The following is an 8,492-nucleotide window of genomic DNA, read 5'->3' on the forward strand; positions in this document are numbered from 1 at the left end:
TTCTTATATGCAGCATATTCAACTTACAAATTCGAGAACACTATCCTAATTTAGAAGAAAAGGATTATGAGCACTTGAACGAACGAGATTATCCTGGGTGGTTAGAATACTATGTACGTACATCTTTAGACCTTTAAAAATTAAAATGACTTATTTTAATATTTATATATTTTGAGCAGGTGAAAAATGGATGTCATGACAAACCAATTCCGCGATGGTTGTATGAATTTGTTGATGACCCGGTTGCTAAGATCACTACTGCTCCAATGTACTTCACTCGTGGATACACTTTTCTTACGTACACACACGGTTCGAAGAGATCAACTGCAAATTTTGGAATCCAAATCAAAGGTGAAACTGACTTCTACGGTGTATTGCAATAGATCATAGAAGTCACTTACCCGGGAACCATCAACTTAAAATGCGTATTATTTAAGTGTGATTGGTATGATCCAACGAGTGGCCGAGGGGTCCGAAAAAATAACCTTGGGGTGATTGATGTCAATGCAAATAGACGTTATGCAAAATTCGAACCATATTGCCTTGCATCACAAGCAGATCAAGTATGTTTTCTTCCATATCCAAGGATTAGAGAAAGGCGTGAAAGGTGGTTATCAGTGATTAAAGTGAATCCGCGAGGGCGTATAATCGTCGGAGAAATTGCCAATGTCGCTATGCAGTCCGAAAGAGTTGCTGAAATGTCCGTCCCAACCGAATCGACTGAGAATATCTTACACATCGATCCAGATAACCAAGAAGCAGAAGTCATTGTTGATGATTCCACCGAAGGGTCTGTTTCATAAGAAGACGAGTTTGATGCTGAAACTGACGAAGATGACATCACAAATGATGAGGCTGAAAATAGAGACAGTGAAAATGTATCTGAAAATGAGTCTGATTAGACAAAATTTCACTTTTATGCTGTATTGTCTTGTATTTGATTTTTTTTTTAAATAAATATAATAATTTGCGAAGGAATCGCGACTAAATTGCGACGGAATTGCAAGAATCTCTCGCAACTTCCTCACAAATTTGTGACGGTTTTGCATGAAAATCCTCTATTCCATCGCAACTCTTCAAACCACTAGCCAAAACCCTAAACGAATCCCTAAACACATTAAGTTAAACCTTTGCGAGGGATTTGCAAGAAAACTGTCGCTAGTCCATCGCACTTTTGCAAGAAATTTACGAGAACTCTCCGAAACCCTTGACATAAGCTCAAACGAAACCCTTGACATTCGTTGCAATTCGCTCGCAAATGTGCAAGAGAGTTGCGTCGGAAATTAGGTTAATATATAAGGACAGTTAACCCTTCTTCCCCATTTCTCTCTGCCGTCAAAGAAAAAAAAGAAGAGAAATCTCTCTCCCATCCCTCCTCTCCGCGTCTCCTCTCTGTGCTCTCTCTCCCCGCAGCTGACGTCTCTTGTCAGTCTCGCCGGACTCTCCCGCCTCTCCCGCCTCTCCTCTCCGCCGTATCTCTCTCTCTCTTCCCCTCTTTTCCCAGCCGACGTCTCAGTCTCGCCGGGTCTCATTCTCTCCACTCTCTCCTCGTCGATCCACTTTTATCTAGCTCTCCTCGCCGGATCTCCTTCTCTCAACCCGTCTCTTGCCTGATCTCTCTCCTCGCCGGATCTCTCTCCTCCCCAGATCTGTCTCTCACCGGATCTCTCTCCTCGCCGGATCTCCTGCTCTCAACCCGTCTCTCGCCGGATCTCTCTCCTCACGGTCGCCCTCATCAGCCGTCATACTCGCCGGGCTTCCGCCATCATTATCTCGAACTGGCGGCTCTGTCCCTTTTGAAAGGTTACAAATTTCGGTTTATGTTTAAGTTTAATTATCAATTTAGGTTTTGATTATCAGTTTTGGTTATGGATTTGTGACGATTCTGTGTTTGGTTAGGGTTTTAACTATTTAGGTTATGGTTAATTTCTTTGCAGATGTCAGGAAATGATTATAGCCGCTATCTATCTACTGGTTGTAAGAAGAGTTCTGGTAGTAGGAAGAGTTCATCCCGTCATACCAATACGGGTAGTTCTTCTAATTCCCAGATGGCCGAGAGTTCGGCTGTTCCTAACAGCCAGACGCAAGATTCCCCTCAAGCTCCCGCTCCAGCTCCCGCCCCAGCTCCTCCAGCTCCCGCCCCAGCTCCTGCAGCTCCCACCCCAGCTCCTGCTGCTCCCGCCCCAGCTCCTGCTGCTCCCGCCCCAGACCCGGCGGCAGATTTAGTGTCAATCAATATGATTTTGGCTAGTCCTGGACATGATCGTCTTCCTCACCTCCATCCAGATCGCCCTCCAAATACGCTTTGGTAAGTTTTTTAATTATAATTCATTGTGATTAATTATAATATTTTCATATTTTTGTAATTTAATTCTCTCAATTGTCTTTAATTTTCTGTGATAGGTTTGATGACGATGTAAGCGTGAAAGAGATTTCAAAGAACCGCATGCTAGTTGGAAGCAAACCCCTGGGGATGTTGTGAGACTTTGGTTTGAATCATTTGTGGTAATTCATTTAATTTTCTTGAAATTTAAAATTTGTAAAAAAATTAATTTTATGTTCATGAATGTCTATTAATTTGCCTTTTTGTTGTGTCAGCAAATGTATCATTGGGATTCCGGTATAACAATCCTCGTTCGCAACTCTTTCGAGGCCAAATTGAAACTCCAGTTGTCTCGCAAAGTTAGTCGGTGGAAGAGTAAATGGCGGAAAAAAGGTGATGCAGCTATGCCTTTGTGGTTTGACCCAAATGTTTGGGCTGGTCTTGTTGCTTATTGGCTAGATCCAGAATCTGAAGTCCGGAGTTGTAACAGTCGGGCAGCTCGTTACTCTGACCCTGATGGACATGGACCGTCTAAGCATCGTTCAGGTCACGAGTGATTGTAAGTTCTTGTTTTTCTTATCTTAGTTCATTTAAGTTGTGATCTGAAATTGCCGATTTTATCTAAGTTGTGATCTCATTTTTATGGTTTAACTTAATCTTTTAAATTGTAGGCTGAGCAAACTGGATGTTCTATTCCAGACTTGCTTGGGGTTCTCGAGATCACTAAACGAAACCCGGATGGTTCTTTTGTTGACGGTAAAGCTGAGCAGCTCTACAATGACGTGACATCTAAATTTCAAGAGTTATCTCAGGCTGCTAGTGATGATCCCGAGAGCACTGGTTCTAGTGGCCTCTCTCCAATAGAAAAGAACAAGATCTATTGTGGGGTAATTTATTACTGTTCTCAGTCTCAAATTTTTTTAAGTCTTCCTTGATATTGATCCTTCTCTGATTTTTTATGTAGTTCGCTCCCCGCAAAAAGGGACGACTGTATGGAGTGGGTTCTCTAAATACATCTTTATGATCTGTTCCTGCTTCGTTTCCTTCTAGCAGTACTGAGGACCAATCTTTGAAGAAGATCATCCACGACCAAGCTCAAAAGATTGAGAGCCAGGGAAATGAAATTTCGAAGCTGAACAAGATCGTTCGTTATCTCGCTAGCAAAGACTCTACCGTGGCCTACATTCTTCAGTCTGAAGACGTGTCTCATGGTTCTGGTTCTGGAGATGATGATGAATCTGATGCTATTTAGTTTGTTTTCTATCATTTTCTAATGACTTGAAACTTCTTTGTATGTGTTTGTGTAATGAATCTTGAATTTCTTTCTATTTCAGTAATATTTTGGTTAACTATTTAATTTTCTTAAGAATTTTAAAAATAAATAATAATTTATAAAATTTCAAATTTTGCAAGAAAAAGCAATTACTCGCAAATGACTTGCAAAATTGCTACGGAACAAGCCTCGCAAATGTGCAAGGAAAAAACTCCAATGCAAAATTGTGACGAAAAGATTACTTGCAAATTTGCGAGAAAAGCAATCCTTTCAAATTTGCGAGGAACAACTAAGCCGTCGCAAATATTTGTGAGGAAATCAGTTTCGTCGCAAATTTGCAACAGTTATTGTTGCCTTGCAAATTTGCAAGGAATATATTTCCGTCGCAAATTTGCGAGCGTTTTGCGAGTGATTTTTATTTGCGACGATGATTTGCGAGGGAACGTGGTTGCTCGCAAAACCCTCGCAATAAGCAATTTGCAACGGAATTGCGATGCAATTTTCCCTTGCAACTGACGTGTTTTCTTATAGTGTATATTTGCTAGGGTTTTGGATCATGTCCATTACATGGTCACAAACATTGGCGTATAAAAAACTTGCTTTCTGGGAGAGACGCTTCTATTTGTGGAAATTTCTTTTTAAGTTTCTGCTTGAATAAGACTGAGTCTCTGTTCTCTTGTTCCAAGCAAGTTTGCCATTTGGTGGTCATTTGGATCGGCAAACACCCATTGACGCTCCAAAAAAAAATTTAGGAAGCCTAAATCGTAAAGCTCCTGAACACACGTCAAATATACAAACTGAGAAATCTAACGAGCCAAATATAAAAGACAGAACAGTTAAACCAAAGAAGTTTACGAGACACTAATCTAACAAAACTGTCAAGTCTCTTAAGCACAAGGTCGTTAGGCCCTGCGCTTATACTAAAGCGTTTCCATTAATCTCCATAGCTTTGCTGTCTCCTACGATACCTATGAGACGAGCAGTGTAGTTCTTTAACATGCTTGGTTGTTTTAAGACTGGAATCGATTGGCTCGACAGCAAGGACACAAGAATCACTTGCCCCGGGAACTCTAAGAAAACTGGTTACTCATGTCATTGTCTATCACAATAGCATCTCTCTTACACCTCAGCAGGTCTTCAAGCTTGTTGACAGGGATATCAGGCATACCATAACGCCGAGACAACCAAAGCGTACATTCTTAGGCCTAATGGCGATTTGGATAAGATGACCACACTCTCAGATCCTCTCACAACTTCTTTCCTTGTTTTTATCTAATTTTTTCCAAGGAAACAGTATGTAGAATTCTTTACTAGCCAGAGACAAACTTTTCATTTTCTTTAATGATATTTACAATTTAGCAAAAAAGATAACGCTTTTGACTATAAAAAAAAGGAAAAAAAAAATAACGCTATAGTTTTGTGAAAAAACGTTATAAATTTGGGGAATATGATGATCCATAGTTTTTTCATCCATGTATCTGAAGGTTTAAAACTTTATTAATCGTTAAGTATTTGAATTTATACTGCCGTTGCAGTTTTGTTTATTGACAACCAAATTATTGTTTCATTTTTTTTGCAGGCTAGTTCTAATCAGATGTGAAATATGCTTTTGTCTAGGTTTACTGACAAACTAACACAAGATTGGGTATGTTTAGAGCCCAAATAAATATTTAAAATATAAACTAGATTATTATATTTAAAATTTGAATAAGATTTTGTAACAGTTGTAAAAATATAACATGTTGACAAACTAATACATAAAATTGGTATGGCTAGAGCCCAGAATAATTATTTAAAGCATAAAACTAGAGATTATATATCTAACAGTGAATAAGATTTCCAACAGTTTTATAAATCTATTAAAGCTTTATTGAATTAGATGCACAAAACATGAGAAGTTTACAATATTGGGTACTTTCTTATGGGTCTTTATTATGTTGACACACTTTTTCCATGAGGTGTACTTTGTCCCTTACTTTTGATTTTTCTCTTCCTTTATTCCCCTTCACGTGGTCACGAGGACAAGAGATATGCTAAATTCTGGTTTGATGCTGACTACAAGTAAAATAGCCAAAAGTTAACTTCCTTTGGGTGTATTAGTTTAGTAGGTTAATTGAACAGTGGGATTGGATTAGAACCGTTGGATTAAAAGTTTATAAAATAAATCAGACGGCTATTATTGAAGCAAGTACATCTACTTGTTTCGTAGTGGATGGGGATTTGTACTTTGGTTGGGTGATTTGTGGTTAATGTTACTGTAGGTGGAGAACTTGTGGTTGGGGGAAGGGGTGTGACTTTGGGGAAGTGCGCTGGCCAAGAACATGTGGTCAAGAGTGGTGTGGTCATATATAATTCTATACAATATTCACATCTTCTCGTCACTACCACTTCCATAACCATTTCCATAAGCTTTTCCGCCGCCACCTCCTCCATATCCTCTGGTTTATGGTCTATTTCCACTTATGGATCTTCTTTCTTCACTGATTCCGTAAACACCATCACCATAAAATCACCTCTTCCATGACCGCCTCCACCTCGAGCAACACCTCCATACACATCTTTACCTTGTGTTCTCACTTTCGTTAGTTCCATTTCCGTAACCATGACCTCCGCCACCATAAGATGATTCTCCACCATCTCCGTTATCACTTCCGTCTCCGTCTCAGCAATTGCAATTGGTCGCCAGGGTATAATCGATGGAAAAAGAAGAGACAAATTATTAGATTAGGGTCTCTAAAAGAGTAAAGTGATTTTTCGGTAGGAAAAAAAAGTAAGAGAGAAATTATGTTTTTGGATCTGAGTTTAAAAACGTAACAAAAATAAAATGAAAAGTAGTTTAGTTAACTTGTGTTTTTAGTTGTTTTAGTTGGAGGGTATAAGAGACATTTTTATGAGACAAAGTACTCCACATGGTAGAAGTATGTCTGAGTGTAAAGGAAAGTGTAAAAATATGTATGAATGTAATTATTTCACAAAACATTGTGCACGCATGATTGACGTATTGATGTATTGTTTCGGCGGTTTTAACCAGTACTAGCTCTTGTTCCGCGCATATATTAATTTTTGGGTTTTAGTTTTTTCTATTTGTACTAAATGATGTATTTGTAATATTAGCTCGTATTACATTGACTAAATCATGATTTTGTGTGTGTTAAAACATTTATTGTATGGACAATATTCGATTCATATAAACAAATTCAACATAAATGTTTAATTAAAGATTTGTATACGATATATAGAAAACAATGTTTTTGAATTTAAAATATGAAGAAATATATATAACCGATTTTAAAAGTTATTTACACTACAATGTCACTGAGACTTTAACTGTTTTGAATATATTAATTTGGTTTGGTTAGAAAGATTAGAAAATCATAGGTATATATGATTTGAATTTTATACATTTAAGAAATATATATGAATCTTGTTGCTTTTATGGGTTACAATAATATATCTATATGATGCTAATGATAACGTGACTGAACATAAGATTTTTGGAGGAATAATTATTAACATAAAATGATATGAATGAAGACTTGAAGTGATGATTTTAATTATTTTTTTTAAATTAAAATTATTGTCCATTGCTCTGTATATAGGTCCATCAGCCAAAAAAAAAAAAAAAAGGGTCCATCAAGCCATAGGAGAGGAACGACAGTTTGATGTTACAGTTATTAAGAAAGGTGTCACATTTTTTATTTTTTTTCGTCTAAAGGTGTCACATTTTATGTAGGGAAATTTTCTATTTTTCATATCTATCTTAACCAACATTACCTTTAAAAAACTAAAGAGAAAAAATACCATTATATCCTTAAATAATTAAACATACCTAATCTATTTTATGTATGACACAGTAGTTTAATTATTAAAAACAAAACATGGTAAGTGAAGAAAAAAGCTTCTGGTTACAGTTTTTTTATAACATTCAATTGGCATGATATTTTTGACACTGTAATGTAATTAATGGAAACAAATTATGTTGAAGTCTTGAAGTCGTTATTTCCGTTTTAGTAGGAAAAAATATAGTTAGGAATATGCATTAATTAATCGGAAAAGATAACATTATTAGAAAGAAGGATTATTTAAAGTTTCAATGGCATTGTAATGTAAATAACTTTATAAATTTATGGGCAATTCCTAAGTGTATTTCTATTTTAATAACATAGATAAATTTGGAGCTAGGACTTTTTGTCGCAATTCCTAAAATAAAAATGCTACACTGGATTAGAATACATCCTCATCTAATAAATAAATAACTGTGTGTGTTTTACATCAGATAAAAGAGTGTGTATGAGTTATCAAGGTAGAGAAACATATTTTGACCAATATGTAAGAAACACACCAATACATATTTTTCAGTTAAAAAGAAACTGGACCAGTAAAGAACTCACCATACAACAATCCATTTCCTCGAAATCCTTTCGCTTACAGATTATTCCTCCTGTGGTAAGGTTTTATTTTCTTATAAAGTTTGGCACTCTATTTTCATAATCTACTAAGTGTGTCTTTATCTACTGAGAGCATGATTACTGGGGGGTTCTTAGCGGAAAATAAGAACCGGTTCTTAAAACTCTTATTTAAGAACCGGTTCTTAGCTTTTTTAGTTAAAAGTTAAGAGACGGGTTTTTATATTCCGCTAAGAACCCCACCCTAAAAACTTCCCAATAATCATGTTCTAAAGTGTGTCTTTATCTTGTCTATTGTAGTTCTTTTATCTTGGTCTGATGTTTTATCCACTGGTTTAACCATGGCATGAGCTCTTTTACGATACGTCCAAATGATACACGAAGAACCTGAATTTTCAATGGAAAAAAACATTGGGTGTTATTTATTTTCTTTTCATCGTCATTCACACCACTACAAGAAAACAGCGGTATTCTGACGGACATTCCGACG

This window comes from Brassica oleracea, chromosome C4 (assembly GCF_000695525.1).
Source record: "Brassica oleracea var. oleracea cultivar TO1000 chromosome C4, BOL, whole genome shotgun sequence".
In the NCBI taxonomy this organism is placed as follows: domain Eukaryota; kingdom Viridiplantae; phylum Streptophyta; class Magnoliopsida; order Brassicales; family Brassicaceae; genus Brassica; species Brassica oleracea.